We start from the raw sequence: 15,945 nt of genomic DNA, 5'->3' as shown, positions 1-15,945 counted from the left end.
GACACGTGTACAGAGCACAATGGATTATTGTGCATCACCTTAACCACGTGGTACAGCTGCTTTACTTCAGGGCCCTTTAGTATCCCTCAATCAGACTTCTTTGAGTTTCTTTCGCACAGGTGCTGATTTACAGTGTACCGTCAAAGTGTAAATAAAAAATAAATCTCTGAGGAGAAAGGTTCAGTTATTAGAACTTGGGCTTCTGGCGCTAAGGTAGCGCGTCTGACTCCACATCAGAAGGTTGCGTCCAAATCACGTCAGGCTCCCGGAGATTTTCTGCAGCTGGTTCCAGGAATTTCTCTCTGTGTTGGAATGTTTTTGAAATGACTCCGTTCAAAAGCGCAATTCAAATAATCTTTTCCGGATATTTCTGATTTACCTGCTCAGTTTATATTTTTGCAAGGTTTAATATCGGATCAAATATCACGAGACTCAAACTCGTCCTGTTAATGCAGAATGACAGTGAGTTCACTAAGAAATGTTTACAAACAACTGCAATTTCTTTCTGCTCAATGTACACAGTTATAGTGATCTGTATTAAACAGCAGGGGCGGGAACCGAGTCCGCAGTCTTCACCTTAACGGTGAGACTGATTTTCAGTTTGGGGGTTTCAGAGAGAGTGGATGTTATTGCGGAAACTGAAGTAACTTTTCCTGTGAATGGAGCCGGATAAAGAGCCCTGGCCGGCCTGAGAGTCCCCGAGCCTCCATGAATCTTCACAGCTCACAGAGTGAAGGGCTTTTCCACTTTGAAAATGACCATGCCCGGCAGCTGGAGCTTTCCCTTGTATTTTCTGGGATCTGGGAAACAGCGGATCACCAAACAATAGAAATGAAACACATAGAATCGCAGTATTTATTAACAAGAGATAAACATCAGCTCACGTATCATAACCAGTGGCCGCGTGGCCTAATGGATAAGGCGTCTGACTTCGGTGAATTTCAGTGATGATATCAGAAGATTGCAGGTTCGAGTCCTGCCGCGGTCATTTTATACAGAAATCCGGTGCAACTTGCTGACAGCCGAGTTTTCCCTCCTCAGCTCAAACTTCCACCTGTCCATCCAAACACTGTTGTGGTTTTTTGGAATGTAATTTCTTGTAACTTTGTTCATTCAATTGTCTCTCATATTTTGTTTAGCCCCTAATGAATCCACAATATCTGTCTAATTTAGATAAAGTGTAGAATAAATTATTATGTATCAATCGGTTCAATACAATTCTGTGGAGGAAATTCGAATGTCCTCAGGAAGATGGATAGAGTCATAGATGTTTACAGCATAAAAACAGGCCGTTCGGCCCAGCTTGATCATGCCGTTCAGTCTCTATCACTAAGCTAGTCCCACTTGCCCATGTTTGGCCCTCTCTTATCCATCCTGCCCATGTAACTGTCCAACTGATTTTTTAAAGATTAAATTGTACACGCCCCTGCCTCTGGCAGCCCGTCCCAGATACTCACCACCCTCAGCGTGAAGAAATTTCCTGCCTGGTCTATTTAGTATCTCTCCCCTCTCACCTTATACAAATGCCCTCTAGTTCGAGACACATCTACCTTTGGGGAAATGTGTCGACTACCTACCTTATCTATGCTCCTCATTATTTTATAGATCGCTGTAAGATCACCCGTAAGCCTCTCAAGCTACAGGGGGAAAAGTCCCGGCCTATCCAGCCTCTCCTTATAACGCAGACTATCAAGTCCTGGTAGCATCCTCGTAAATTGCTTCTGCACTCTTTCTAGGTTAACAATATCCTTCCTATAGTAGGGTGACCATAACTGAACACAGCATCCCGTGTGTGGTCTTACCAATGTCTTGTACAACTTGAACAAGACGTCCCAACTCCTGTATTCAATATTCTGACCAATAAAACCGAGCATGCTGAATGCCTTCTTCACCATTTTGTCCGACTACGACTCTATCTTCAAGGAGCTATGGACCTGTACACTCCTTGATCTTTTTGTTCTATAACTGTACCCAACTCCTTACTATTAATTGAACGAGTCCAGCTCTGATTGGATCAACCAAAATGCATCTCCCCACATTTATCCAAATTAAACACCATTTGGCATTCATAGGCCCACTGGCCCAAGATGTTAACAATGAGCTGAATCAACTGTTTTATGTCCAGAGGGATGAAATATTATGTCACTGGATTGGGAATCCAGAGGCCTGAACTAAACTTTGGGACACGTAAGAAATCCCACCATTCAAATTCACCGATTTAATAGATTTACAAGGGGATTAACAGGGTGGATGCTGAGAGGTTGTTTCTTCATGTGGGAGAGTCTCGGACCAAAGGGAATGATCTCAGAGTAAGGGGCCGCCCATTCAAAGCAGGGATGATGAGTAATTTCTTCTCTCAGACTATAGTGTATCTGTGGAACCATTTTTGTAACCGAATAGGGCTGTCAGGCTGGGTCAGTTAATATGTTCAAGGCTGATACAGACAGATTTTTAATCAGTAAGGAAATCAAGGATTATGGGGATGATGTGGGAAAGTGGGTTTGAGGATTATATCAGATCAGTTAAAACCTATCTGAATGGTGGAGCAGACACGATTGGCCGAATGACCTACTTCTGCTCCTCCGTCTTACAGTGTAATGAGATCATCTGATGAACTTGTTTTCACGGCTGGGTGGCCGGTTCTGGAAAGACAAAATCTGCCAGCAGTGCCCCAGATGAAGCTGGCGTCTGTTTTGGAGTTTCTGAAGCCGCATGTTTTCATGGTGCCAAACTCCTGCCCAAAGCTGGTGTCGTGATTTAAATCGATTATCAGACAGAGGATTAGGAATATCGGTATAGAGATTGGTGCAAGAAGATTCATTCCTCAGGCCTGTTGAACTCCGAATCTAACCTTCATCCTAGTTCCGTGTCGACGAGACTGGATTCAAACCCGCAGATGCAAAGCACAATGGATTAGCAGCGCATCACCGTCACCTCTCGGCCAACTCGCCATGTAACCTGACTTCACCAAACCACCTCATGGACTTTTAACATCCCCAATAACTATCGGAAGAAGGTTGTCTAAATGCATTGGTCCAGATGTGCAGCCAGATGTGAAGTGTTGGAAATGTTGTTCCTGTCAGCAAATTACATTTCCATCATGTCAGCTCAGGGATTGTTCTGATTGGACTGATGGGAAACACTTCAACACCATGTCCAACATGTTTCTACACATTGTAAATAAAACACCGCGGAATGACTGAAAGATACAAACAATTGATCGCATCATGATGGACATCACTCGGACGCCTCAAACATCCCGTCAATGTCGGAGTTCTGACGATTCTAATTTGTTATCCAGAGAAACCCTGCAGGACATTCGGCCTCTTGAGCCTGCACCGAACTTCGGAAAGCGCACTCGACCTGGACCCACTCTTCCGCTTCTCCTCATAACCCCGCACTTGCTCATGACGAATCCACCCAACCTACACTGTGGGACGAAACAGGAACACACTGAAAAAACCCATGAAGACACGGGGTAAAGTGTAAACTCCACACAGATAGTCACACAAGCTGGAATCCAACTATAATGAAATGCGAACTGACAGGATGAATTGCTCTAACTCCACATGAGTTGAGTGCGTGGGAAAATGAATGGCAGATGAATGTATAATATGTATAAATGTGAGGTTATACACTTTGGGAGCAAAACCAGGAAGGCAGATTGTCATCTGAATGTCCATTAATAGGAGAGGGGAATGTGGAACGAGACCTGGCGGTCCTCGTACACCTGTTGCTGAGGGTGAGCTTGCAGGTGCAGCAGGCGGGAAAGGAGGTCAATAGTATGTTGGCCTTCATCGCGAGAGGATTTCAGTGCAGGAGCAGGAATATTCTTGGTGCAATTATCCAGGGCCCTGGTGAGGCCAGGTCTGGAATATCGTGTGCACATTTGGTCTCCTTCTCTGAGAAAGGGTGTTCTTGCTGTAGAGGGAGCGCAGCGGAGGTACAGCACACTGATTCCTGGGATTAAAGGTCTGACGTATGAGGAGAGGCTGGGCGGTTGCGATTGTATTCGCTGGTGTTCAGAAGAATGAGGGGATTTCATAGAAAGCTGTCGAATTCCAAAAGGACTGGACAGAGTTGATGCAGGAAGAATGCTCCTGATGGTGGGATGTTCAGAATCAGGGGTCACAGTCTGAGGATATGGGGTAGACCGTGTTGGGCGGACAAGAGTATAAATGTCTTTACGCAGAGTTTGGTCAGATTGGAATTTGCTCCCACAGCAATTTGCTGAGGCAAAACCACTATATTTTCAAGAAACAGTTTGATGACGCACGTGTGGTGAAGGCAATCAACAATACGGGAGGGGTGGCGGGGGAAGGAGGGATCAGCCAATTGGGTTGGATGATCAGCCATGATCACAATGAATGGCAGAGAAGGCACGAAGGGCCGAAGGGCCTCCTTCTGCTCCAATTGTCTATGTTTCTATGATTGGCGCAGAGCAACCTAAAGGCTGCTAGGCGGGAGGTGACGCTGATCTTCACAGGAACAGACAGCGAGACGGAACATTGATCATAAACAGACAGTGAGAGAATACAACACAATAAACACAGGGAGCAACAATGGGAAATAACAAATGCATTTGATTGGAATGTTCAATATCGTTTGGAATTGACAAAACACCGCCTGAAGAGGAAATTAAACTGGAATTCCCAACATTTTACCATCTCGGTGAGAAAGGAGAAACGGAGAGAACAATGTAGGAAGGAAGAAAAGAAAGGATGGAACTGCTCCCTTGTACTTGGGGAACTGCTGGCCCACAATTTGCAGCATCTCACCGATTAGAAACAAAAGGACATAAAACTCTATCATTCGTGGATTCAATCAGATTCAGATTTATTTTCAACTCTAAAGGCTGAAGTATTTCTCACTCACTCAATATATTGAGACATTTGAGAATAAATTGACCCCACAGGGTAATGTTGTGTTTCTGCTCTCTGGTTATTTATTTTTCCTGTTACTCTTCCATTCGATGTAAATCAACAGGAAGTAAAGAGGGAAAGGAGCGAGGGAGCGAATATTCTGTTTCCTTACATGATTCTCTTCTGATCGTCACTTTACAGAATATAATCAAGGTGTAAATGAGGAAATCTGTCAGCATTGAAATTTAATCTTCGACAGGAGGTCTTGTGGCGCCCGATAGCGCTTCTGAATGCCGATCCGAAGGCTGCGTGTTAAATCACGTCAGGCTCACCGAGTTTTTCTGCTTGTTCCAGGATTTTATATCTGGACAAAGCCCATTGTGTGGGGAAGTTTTGAAAATCACACAACGATAGGGAGTGAAGTATGTTGTGAAGAGGACAGAAGCAGATTACAGACGGATAGAGAGAGGTTGAGTGAGTGACAGAAACCTGGCAGCTCCAAAACAATGTTTAAAAAGCGCAGGGTTTCGCTTTGGCAGGTAGAGTAAAAATAAACAGAGCTTTACTTCGACGTCCAACGGCTGCAGAATTACGAGGGATCTCGGTTTGCTGATGCATGAATCACGAAAACTGAGTGTGTCAGTGCAACAAGTAATTAAGAAGGTGAGTAGATTTATATCCTTATTACGAGAGGAGTTGAACATAAAAGTAAGGGAGTTATTCTTGAGTGATACAGTGAATTGGTGAAACCACATCACAGGATCAGAGAATGGTTACAGCGCAGAAAGAGGTCATTTGGACAATCGTGTTTACACCGTCTCTCCAAACAAGCATTACGAGTTAGTGCTATTCCCCCTCCCTGTCCCCGAACTGTTGCAAGTTTTTTCTATTCAAGTAATCACCTGATGCCCTCTTGAACGCTTCAGTTGAACCTGCCTGCACCACACTTCCAGTCAGTGCGTTCCAGACCCGAAGCACTCGTTGTGCAAAAGTGCTTCTTTTTCAAACATCTGCTTCCTTTGCAAATCAACTGAAATCTGTGCCCTCTCGTTCTTGCTCTTTTAACTCGGGGGAACTGTTTCGCTCTATTTACTCCGCCTCGCCCGCTCATGATTTTGAACATCTCGATCAAATCTGCCCTCAGCCTGATTCTGTCCAAGGAGAACGTTCCCAACATCTCCAATCTAGCCTCATTAATGGAACCTATTCTATAAACCTCTTCTGCACGCTGCCCAAATCGTCCACAGCCTTCCAATATTGTGGCTCCCAGAGCTGTGCAAAATATTCCATCTGATGTCTAACTGGCGCCTTGTACAGATTCAGCATAACCTCCTTGCTCTTGTTCTCTTTTCCATTCGTAATAAACCCAGAATAAGATCTGCTTTATTGTCTGTTCTCTCCACCTGTCCTGCTACCTTCAATGGTCTATCCACACATACACCCACTTCTCTCTGCTCCTTCATCCCATAAATATTTGAATGGCAGCACCGTAGCATAATGGTTAGCACTATGGCTTCACAAAGCGCTGGGTCTCAGTTTCGGATCACACTTGGATCAGTGTCTGTGCTCTCCCTGTGTCTGCGTGGGTTTCCTCCGGGTCCTCCGGTTTCCTCCCACCCTCCAAAGATGTGCAGGTTAGGTGGATTGGCCATGCTAAATTGCCCTTAGGTTAGATGGGGTTGCTGGGATACGGGGACAGGGTGGAGGTGTGGTTTTCAGTGGGGTGCTCTTTGAAGAGCCGGTGCAGATTCCATGGTCCGAATGGCCACCTTCTGCACTGTAAATTCTATGATTCTATACTTCCCTACCAAAATGCATCATCTCACACGTCTCCAGATTGAAAATCTTTTTGAAGTTCTATCCAGATTGTCCACGTCTCAATTTACAAAATTTCCAAGTTTGTACCATCATCAAACTTTGAAACTGTTCCCTGTGCACCATGATCTAGCACATTGTTATATATCAGGGAAAGCAAATATTCCAGTAGGAACCCATGTGGAACACTACAAACCTTCTTCCAGTCCGAAAAGTCTCTAATTGACCATTACATTCTGTTCTTAATATTCAGCCACATTTATATCCTACTGTCCCTATTACTACTGTTCCTTTTAAGCCAGGAGCTGTAACATTTCGCTAATGCTGTGCAGTTTTGGTCTCCTTATTTGGGGAAAGATGTAAATACGTTGGAGACGGTTCAGAGGAGGTTTCCTCCATTGGTGCCAGGAATGAGCGGGGTTTCTAATGAGGAAAGGTTAGACAGACTGCACTTGTTTCCAGTGGAGATGTGAAGACTGACAGTTAATTTGATTGAAGTACATCAGATTTTGAATGGTCTTGACAAGGTGGACGTGGAAAGGATGTCACTGCTTGTGGGTGAGAGCAGAACTATTGGGCAGAGAAAAACAAGGATTTCGCCCTTTTCGGTCGGAGATTTGGAAATGTCTCCCTCTCAGAGAGTTGTGCGACTTTGGAACTCTGCCTCAGAAGGCGTGGAAGCGGGACATTGATTATTTTTAAGGCGGAGATTGAAAGATTCTTGTTCAGCAAATAAATCAAAGGTTATCGGGGTCACATACAACCATTGCATTCAGCCAGCTACCTGGATGCACAAGCGTTCGTTTGTTTTACTTGATATCTGAGGATAAATTCAGAGTCCGACACCATGGTGAAACGGTCTTTAAATGTCGTGTTCGTTTCTTCACGTGTTCAGCACTGATATATTCTCTGCAGCTCAACCCTGCTCCCGATTTCAGTCAATGACACCATATCGATCGTCCTGATTTAAAAAAACAGGGCTCGTCCGGGATTTGAACCGGGGACCTCTCGCATTTTATCGCAAATGGAAGCTCCCTAAGCGAGAATCATACCCCTAGACCAACGAACCAACCGAAGATCACAGCTCACTCAAACCAGCTTCTCATTGCCTCCCGAAGCTTATTATATCAGCTCAATGCGCTTCTATATTCCTGTTCAATTTGGTTTCGTTGTTAAAATAAAATCAAAAGAAAAATTGTTGTCCCTTGCTTTTCGTACTGGGATCATTGGGTAAATTGGGGTATTTTGGGTTTGTTGGCCTCCACTGCGAACAAAATAAAACAGAACCTGAGGAAGGAGCAGTGCTCCGAAAGCTAGTGTTTGAAACAAACCTGTTGGACTTTAACCTGGTGTTGTCAGACGTCTTACTGAACAGAATAAAAGACATACGGGCCCAGTCGTTGCTCTTGCTGAGTATTTCGCAAGCCCAGGCCAGATGGTGGGGGGTGAATGTAATGCGACATGAATCCAAGGACCCGGTTGAGGCCGCACTCATGGGTGCGGAATGTGGCTACATGTTTCTGTTTGTCGATTCTGCATTGTCGCGCGTCCTGAAGGCCGCCTTGGAGAACGCTGACCCGGTGGTCAGAGGCTGAATGCCCTTGACTGCTGAAGTGTTCTCCGGTGTGACATGTGAATATTCGATTCATTCTCTGTCTGCAGTCTCTGCTGCTGTGTGTGGCACACAACTCGCCAGCCGCTGATTTGATCTCACTTAAAATAACTTTTAATTGCGTCCCAAAGCCCATCAGTTTCCCCACATAATAAATCAGAAATGTGAATGAACAATGTGACATTTATCTCTCTGTACTGGTGATGATCAGAAGCAGTGATGTCAGATTTCACCACTCGCCAAGTCAGCCTGTGGTTGCGTCTCGCCAATCACGTGGGTAATGTAATTCTGCCAGTCAGTGTGTTCAGTTGGCATTTTAGGAGAAATTCGAAGTCATCATGACTTCATCAGTGGCCTCATGGTTCAGGTGTGAGTGATAGAACATCGAAAATTACAGCACAGAACAGGCCCTTCGGCCCACGATGTTGTGCCGGCCCTTTGTCCTAGATTAATCATAGAATATACAGTGCAGAAGGAGGCCATTTGGCCAATCGAGTCTGCACCAGCCCCCGGAAAGAGCAGCCCACCCTTGGACTGTAGGAGGAAAACGGAGCACCCGGAGGAAACCCATGCAAACACGGGGAGGATGTGCAGACTCCGCACAGACAGTGATCCAAGCCGGAATTGAACCTGGGACCCTGGAGCTGTGAAGCAATTGTGCTATCCACAATGCCACCGTGCTGCCCTTAAGAAGAAATTAATCTACACTATATCATTCTACCGTAATCCATGTACCTATCCAATAGCTGCTTGAAAGTCCATAATGTTTCCGACTCAACTACTTCCACAGGCAGTGCATTCCATGACCCCACTACAATCTGGGTAAAGAACCTACCTCTGACATCATCCCTATATTTTCCACCATTCACCTTAACTGTATGTCCCCTTGCAATGGTTTGTCCACCCGGGGGAAACGTCTCTGACTGTCTACTCTGTCTATTCCCCTGATCATCTATCAAGTAACCCCTCATCCTTCTCGGTTCTAATGAGAAAAGGCCAAGCACCCTCAATCTTTCCTCGTAGGACCTACTCTCCATTCCATGCAACATCCTGACAAATCTCCTTTGCACCTTTTCCAAAGCTTCCACATCCTTCCTAAAATGAGGCAACTAGAACTGTACACAGTACTCAAAATGTGGCCTTACCAGGGTTTTGTACAGCTGCATCATCACCTCACGGCTCTTAAATTCAATCCCTCTGCTAATGAATGCTAGCACACCATAGGCCTTCTTCACAGCTCTATCCACATGAGTGGCAACTTTTAAAGATGTATGAACATAGACCCCAAGATCTCTCTGCTCCTCCACATTGCCAAGAACCCTACCGTTAACCCTGTATTCTGCATTCATATTTGTCCTTCCAAAATGGACAACCTCACACTTTTCAGGTTGAAACTCCATCTGCCACTTCTCAGCCCAGCTCTGCATCCTATCTATGTCTCTTTGCAGCCGACAACAGCCCTCCTCACTATCCACAACTCCACCAATCTTCGTATCGTCTGCAAATTTACTGACCCACCCTTGAACTCCCTCATCCAAGTCATTAATGAAAATCACAAACAGCAGAGGACCCAGAACTGATCCCTGCGGTACGCCACTGGTAACTGGGATCCAGGCGAAATATTTGCCATCCACCACCACTCTCTGACTTCTATCGGTTAGCCAGTTCGTTATCCAACTGGTCAAATGTCCCACTATCCCATGCCTCATTACTTTCTGAATAAGCCTACCATGAGGAACCTTATCAAATGCCTTACTAAAATCCATGTACATGACATCCACTGCTTTACCTTCATCCACATGCTTGGTCACCTCCTCAAAGAATTCAATAAGACTTGTAAGGCAAGACCTACCCCTCACAAATCCGTGCTGACTATCCCTAATCAAGCAGTGTCTTTCCAGATGTTCAGAAATCCTATCCCTCAGTACTCTTTCCATTACTTTGCCTACCACCGAAGTAAGACTAACTTGGCTGTAATTCCAATGGTTATCCCTATTCCCTTTTTTGAACACGGGTACGACATTCGCCACTCTCCAATCCCCTGGTACCACCCCTGTTGACAGTGAGGACAAAAAGATAATTGCCAACGGCTCTGCAATTTCATCTCAGGCTTCCCATAGAATCCTTGGATATATCCCGTCAGGCCCGGGGTACTTGACTATCCTAAAGTTTTTCAAAATGACCAACACATCTTCCTTCCGAACAAGTATTTCATCGAGCTTACCAGTCTGTTTCACACTGTCCTCTCCAACAATATGGCCCCTCTCATTTGTAAATACTGAAGAAAAGTACTCGTTCAAGACCTCTCCTGTCTCTTCAGACTCAATACACAATCTCTCGCTACTGTCCTTGATCGGACCTACCCTCGCTGTAGTCATTCTCATATGTCTCACATGTGTGTAAAAGACCTTGGGGTTTTCCTTGATCCTACCCGCCAAAGATTTTGCATGCCCTCTCTTAGCTCTCCTAATCCCTTTCTTCAGTTCCCTCCTGGCTATCTTGTATCCCTCCAGCGCCCTGTCTGAACCTTGTTTCCTCAGCCTTACATAAGTCTCCTTGTTCCTCTTAACAAGACATTCAACCTCTCTTGTCAACCACAGTTTCCTCACTAGACCATCTCGTCCCTGCCTGACAGGGACATACATATCAAGGGTATGTAGTACCTGTTCCTTGAACAAGTTCCACATTTCACTTGTGTCCTTCCCTGACAGCCAATGTTCCCAACTTATGCACTTGAATTCTTGTCTGACAACATCGTATTTACACTTCCCCCAATTGTAAACCTTGCTCCATTGTACGCACCTATCCCTCTCCTTTACTAAAGTGAAAGTCACAGAATTGTGGTCACTATCTCCAAAATGCTCTCCCACTAACAAATCTATCACTTGCCCTGGTTCATTGCCAAGTCCCAAATCCAATATGGCCTCCCCTCTGGTCGGACAATCTACATACTGTGTTAGAAAATCTTCCTGGACACACTGCACAAACACCACCCCATCCAAACTATTTGCTCGAAAGAGTTTCCACTCAATGTTTGGGAAGTTGAAGTCACCCATGTCTACTATCCTGTGACTTCTGCACCTTTCCAAAATCTGTTACCCAATCTGTTCCTCCACATCTCTGCTACTATTGGGTCGCCTATCGAAAACTCCCAACAAGGTGACTGCTCCTTTCCTATTTCTGACTTCAACCCATCCTACCTCAGTAGGCAGATACTTCTCGAACTGCCTTTCTGCATCTGTTATCCTATCTCTAATTAAACCCCCCCCCCCCCTCCACCTCTTTTACCACCCTCCCTAATCTTATTGAAACATCTACAACCAGGGACCTCCAACAGCCATTCCTGCCCCTCGTCTATCCAAGTTTCCGTGATGGCCACCACATCGTAGTCCCAAGTACCAATCCATGCCATAAGTTCACCCACCTTATTCCTGATGCTTCTTGCGTTGAAGTATACAAACTTCAACCCAACTCCGTGCCTGCAAGTACTCTCCTTTGTCAGTGTTCCCTTCCCCACTGCCTCACTGCACACTTTGGAGTCCTGAATATCGGCTACCTTAATTGCTGGACTACAAATCCGGTTCTTATTCCCCTCCAAATTAGTTTAAACCCTCCCGAAGAGTACTAGAAAACCTCCATCCCAGGATATGGGTGCCCCTCTGGTTCAAATGCAACCCATCCTGCTTGTACAGGTCCCACCTTCCCCAGAATGCATGCTAATTATCCAAATACCTGAAGCCCTCCCTCCTACAGCATTCCTGCAGCCACGTGCTCAGCTGCACTCTCTCCCTATTCCTAGCCTCGCTGTCATGTGGCACCGGCAACAAACCAGAGATGACAACTCTGTCTAACCTGGCTTTTAACTTCCAGCCTAACTCCCTAAACTCGTTTATTACCTCCACACCCCTTTTACGACCAATGTCGTTGGTACCAATGTGCACCACAACTTCTGGCTGCTCACTCTCCCCCTTAAGGATCCTGAAGACACGATCCGAGACATCCCTGTCCTTGGCATCCGGGAGGCAACATACCTTCCGGGAGTCTCGCTCGCGACCACAGAATCTCCTATCTATTCCCCTAACCATTGAATCTCCTACTACTATTTCTTTTCTATACTCCCCCTTCCCTTCTGAGCGCCAGAGCCAGACTCAGTGCCAGAGACATGGCCGCTAGGACCTTCCCCCGGTAGTTCATCCCCCCCCCCCCCCGCCAACAGCATCCAAAACGTTATACTTGTTTTGAAGCGGAACAGCCACGAGGGATCCCTGCACTGTCTGCCTGTTTGTTTTCTTTCCCCTGACTGTAACCCAACGACTCTTGTCCTGTACCTTGGGTGTGGTTACCTCCCGTAAACTCTTCTCTATAACCCCTTCTGCCTCCCAGATGATCCGAAGTTCATCCAGCTCCAGCTCCAGTTCCCTAACACGGTCTCCGAGGAGCTGCAGTTGGGTGCACTTCTCGCAGGTATAGTCTGTGGGGACACCTGTGGTATCCCTCACCACCCACATCCTACAGGAGGAGCATGCAACAGGCCTCGCCTCCATTCCCTCTTACCTTACAGAATATAGCTGCCCTGTGGACCAACTGGACCTCGCCCTCCGACTCTGCTCCCAGTCAGCTGCACTCTCTGTAAACTCCTGGATCCCTTCTCGCTCTTTGCGGAAATGTAGGAAACGAAATGAAAGGAGCACCTTACTCCCTTCTCACCTAACTCTCTCAGTCACCAAACTCTCACTATAGCACTCAAATGCACCAAATTCAGCACTCAGTGCAAACCATGATGTTTATCATGATGTGATCAAATGAGCGTCTGTTTCAGTCTTTCTGCGGGGAGTTTTCATGCTGAGGAGAAACATGTTGGACATGGTCTGGGAATGTTTCACTCCGGTCCATTACCAACATATCCTGCCCGGATGGGATGGGCATTTCCTTCCAAACGTTGCAGGACACTTTATTAATATTGAATAATATTTGTTAAGTATCATTTATTAAGTATTGTTTCATATGTTTAGTGTAGTTTATTTAGAAATATTAATTATCAGACACGATAATTTTTTACTTTCATTCCCCAAACAGCTAAATTGGGTGAAAACCATGAATGGGAGGCAAAGGGAGCCCCGATCATTTGTGTGGTCAGTGGTTTGTTTATGGAGCTGAGTAAATATTCCGGAGCAGAGCCGCTCCGAGCGGGGTTCTAACCTGCGCGGGGATACAATAATGTGGGTTTGCCGTTTCTGTCCACACATCTGGATAGGAATGGAGCTGCTGCTGCCCGGGGAGCTGGACAAGCAAGAGGCACAGATATTGACCAACTGCATCCGCAACAAATAGATTCCCCAAATTACCGAACAAAACAAAAACAAGCGCAACTGATCTTTAAAGAAACTATGACAGTCTCTCTGAAATCAATATACCAACACCTCTTGAAGATTAGATTTGCTGTAACAATTCACTATGAACTGTCTCAATATCAGCCTTAATTCCTTGCCAATTCTCAGACAGGCGCTGACTGGTTAGAAGTCTGCTTCACTTCTCAAGGTCCTGTTCAATAAAATCAATCACAGGCCAATGATCTGCTTTCCTCCTGTTCTCAGACACATCCACTTTCTACAAGGGTGCACTAACTGGTTTTCAGAGTAAGAGTCAGACTGCAGTCACCTCGTTCTCTCTCGATCCCTTTATCTCAGAGCCACCTCACAACCAGGAATGGAACTTCTCACAGAGCCAAGAATGGAATAGTTTGTCGATTCTTCCACTGATTCAGGACCGTCCATCACCAGGATGTATTCGTCCAAAAGAGTTGGGGTGAGATTGGGCTGAGTTTCACTGTGTATCCAATCAGTCCCCGGAGAAGCACAAAAACATGGTGTGAGGGAGAGAGAAAGAAACAAAGAAATAGATAGAGAGACAAAGGAAAGAAAACAAGAAAATAATTTTCAAATATGTTCCATTTCTGCCTCGATGTTTTTACACAGAAATACATTCACCTGAATGAAACCAAACCACGTTTCCATTCGCTGCCGTTGCTGCTTCTCCTTCCAAACGTTGCAGGAAATGTTATTATTTATTGATTGTTGCTTTGAGTGTGAGTTCCTTATTTATCTTTATATTGAAGAATGAAATGAAAATCGCTTATTGTCACAAGTAGGCTTCAAATGAAGTTACTGTGAAAAGACCCTAGTCGCCACATTCCGGCGCCTGTTCGGGGAGGCTGGTACGGGAATTGAACCGTGCTGCTGGCCTGCCTTGGTCTGCTTTCAATGCCAGCGATTTAGCCCTGTGCTAAACCAGCCCCGTTTAGTTTTTAAAAAGAACGTATTTCGAAAAAACTGAATTCGATAAATGTTCATACCGTTAACAGACAACCAACCGAAATTCCGATTAATTGTCGACCGGCAGCTTCCCGGGGGAGTTAAACAAACATTTCGAATCACAGTCACTGCGAGCAGGATTCGAATCTGCGCGGGAAAACCCTATTTCATTTGAGGTCCAACCACTCGACCATCACAGCTGCGTCATTCAACATCAATTTGGTCGATAGAATACATTCTAAAACCAGCCTGGAATCACTCCAGGAAGTTGTTGCATTCAAACGACCAACGGGGTCCCGGGGTTTATGTGAGGAGGGATTGAATTTTCGTTGAAAATGACCATTCGATTTGGAGAGACTCGGAAATCTCAGCTCCCTAAACGCACAATTCCACTGAATAAATATTTTGTGTAACAACATCAGTTAAATTGGAAATATATTAGAAATTCATGTTTCTTTTCAAATACAGCAGCACTACACTTCCCAGTCTGGAAGAAAATTAAAATGATGAATCTAGAAATTACAGTGGGAGACCTGTGCAGACCGAATGGTCACATGATGACCTGATGACGCAACTAACATGATCACGTGTCGGGATTCCGGCAGTTCCCCGGATCGCGGTCAGAGCACAAGCCAGGAACAGCTGCTTAATTATTAAATCAGTTATTTTTTATTACAGCTCCTTGGTGGTAGGTCGTATTGCAAACAATGACGAATCAGACACAGAAGGTAGATAAATCACTTGGTTGCATCGTGTACCTAAAACAGCCTGTCTCTAAATGTCGGAAAGATCAAGGAACTGATCATCGACGCCAGGAAGCGTTGCACAACACACACACCCCTCTACATCAATGGCTGCGAAGTGGAGATGGTGGATAGCATTACATTTCTGGGTGTCACCCTCACCAACAGTCTGTCCTGGTCCACTCATATTGATGCAACAGTCTAGAAACCCAACATCGTCTCTACCTCCTACGGAAGGAGAGGAAATTCTTCATGTCTGCATCGACTCTCACAAACGTCTACAGATGTACCACAGAGAGCATCCTATCGGGCTGCATCACAGCTTGGGATCGCAACTGCTCGGCCCAAGGTCGCAAGAAACTGCAGTGTGGTGACATCAGCCCAACGTATCACACAAGCTTGCCACCCGCACAGTGATTCTGTCTCCAACTCCCGCTGCCGCAGGACAGCAGACAACATTATCAGAGACCCTCCCACCCAGGCTTTACCTTTTTACTGATTATTCCATCAGGCAGAAGGTACAGAAGTCTGAAGACCCGCACATCCAGACATAGGAACAGCTTCTTCCCCACAACTACTAGACTCCTCAACAACTCTCCCTC

The 15,945-nt window shown here is 45.5% G+C and overlaps 1 non-coding gene across 1 annotated transcript; it reads left to right on the top strand.

Moving 5' to 3' along the window:
• The first annotated feature begins 898 nt into the window (after positions 1-898).
• trnar-ucg (transfer RNA arginine (anticodon UCG)) lies at positions 899-988 on the top strand. Its single transcript is given in 2 exon segments — positions 899-935; positions 953-988. It is a non-coding gene; the product is annotated as a tRNA-Arg (tRNA).
• The last annotated feature ends 14,957 nt before the right edge of the window (positions 989-15,945 follow it).

This window comes from Scyliorhinus torazame, chromosome 24, assembly GCF_047496885.1.
Source record: "Scyliorhinus torazame isolate Kashiwa2021f chromosome 24, sScyTor2.1, whole genome shotgun sequence".
NCBI classification, from domain to species: domain Eukaryota; kingdom Metazoa; phylum Chordata; class Chondrichthyes; order Carcharhiniformes; family Scyliorhinidae; genus Scyliorhinus; species Scyliorhinus torazame.
The sequence above is the reverse complement of the archived record's forward strand: the minus strand, read 5'-3'. Positions and strand labels throughout refer to the sequence as shown.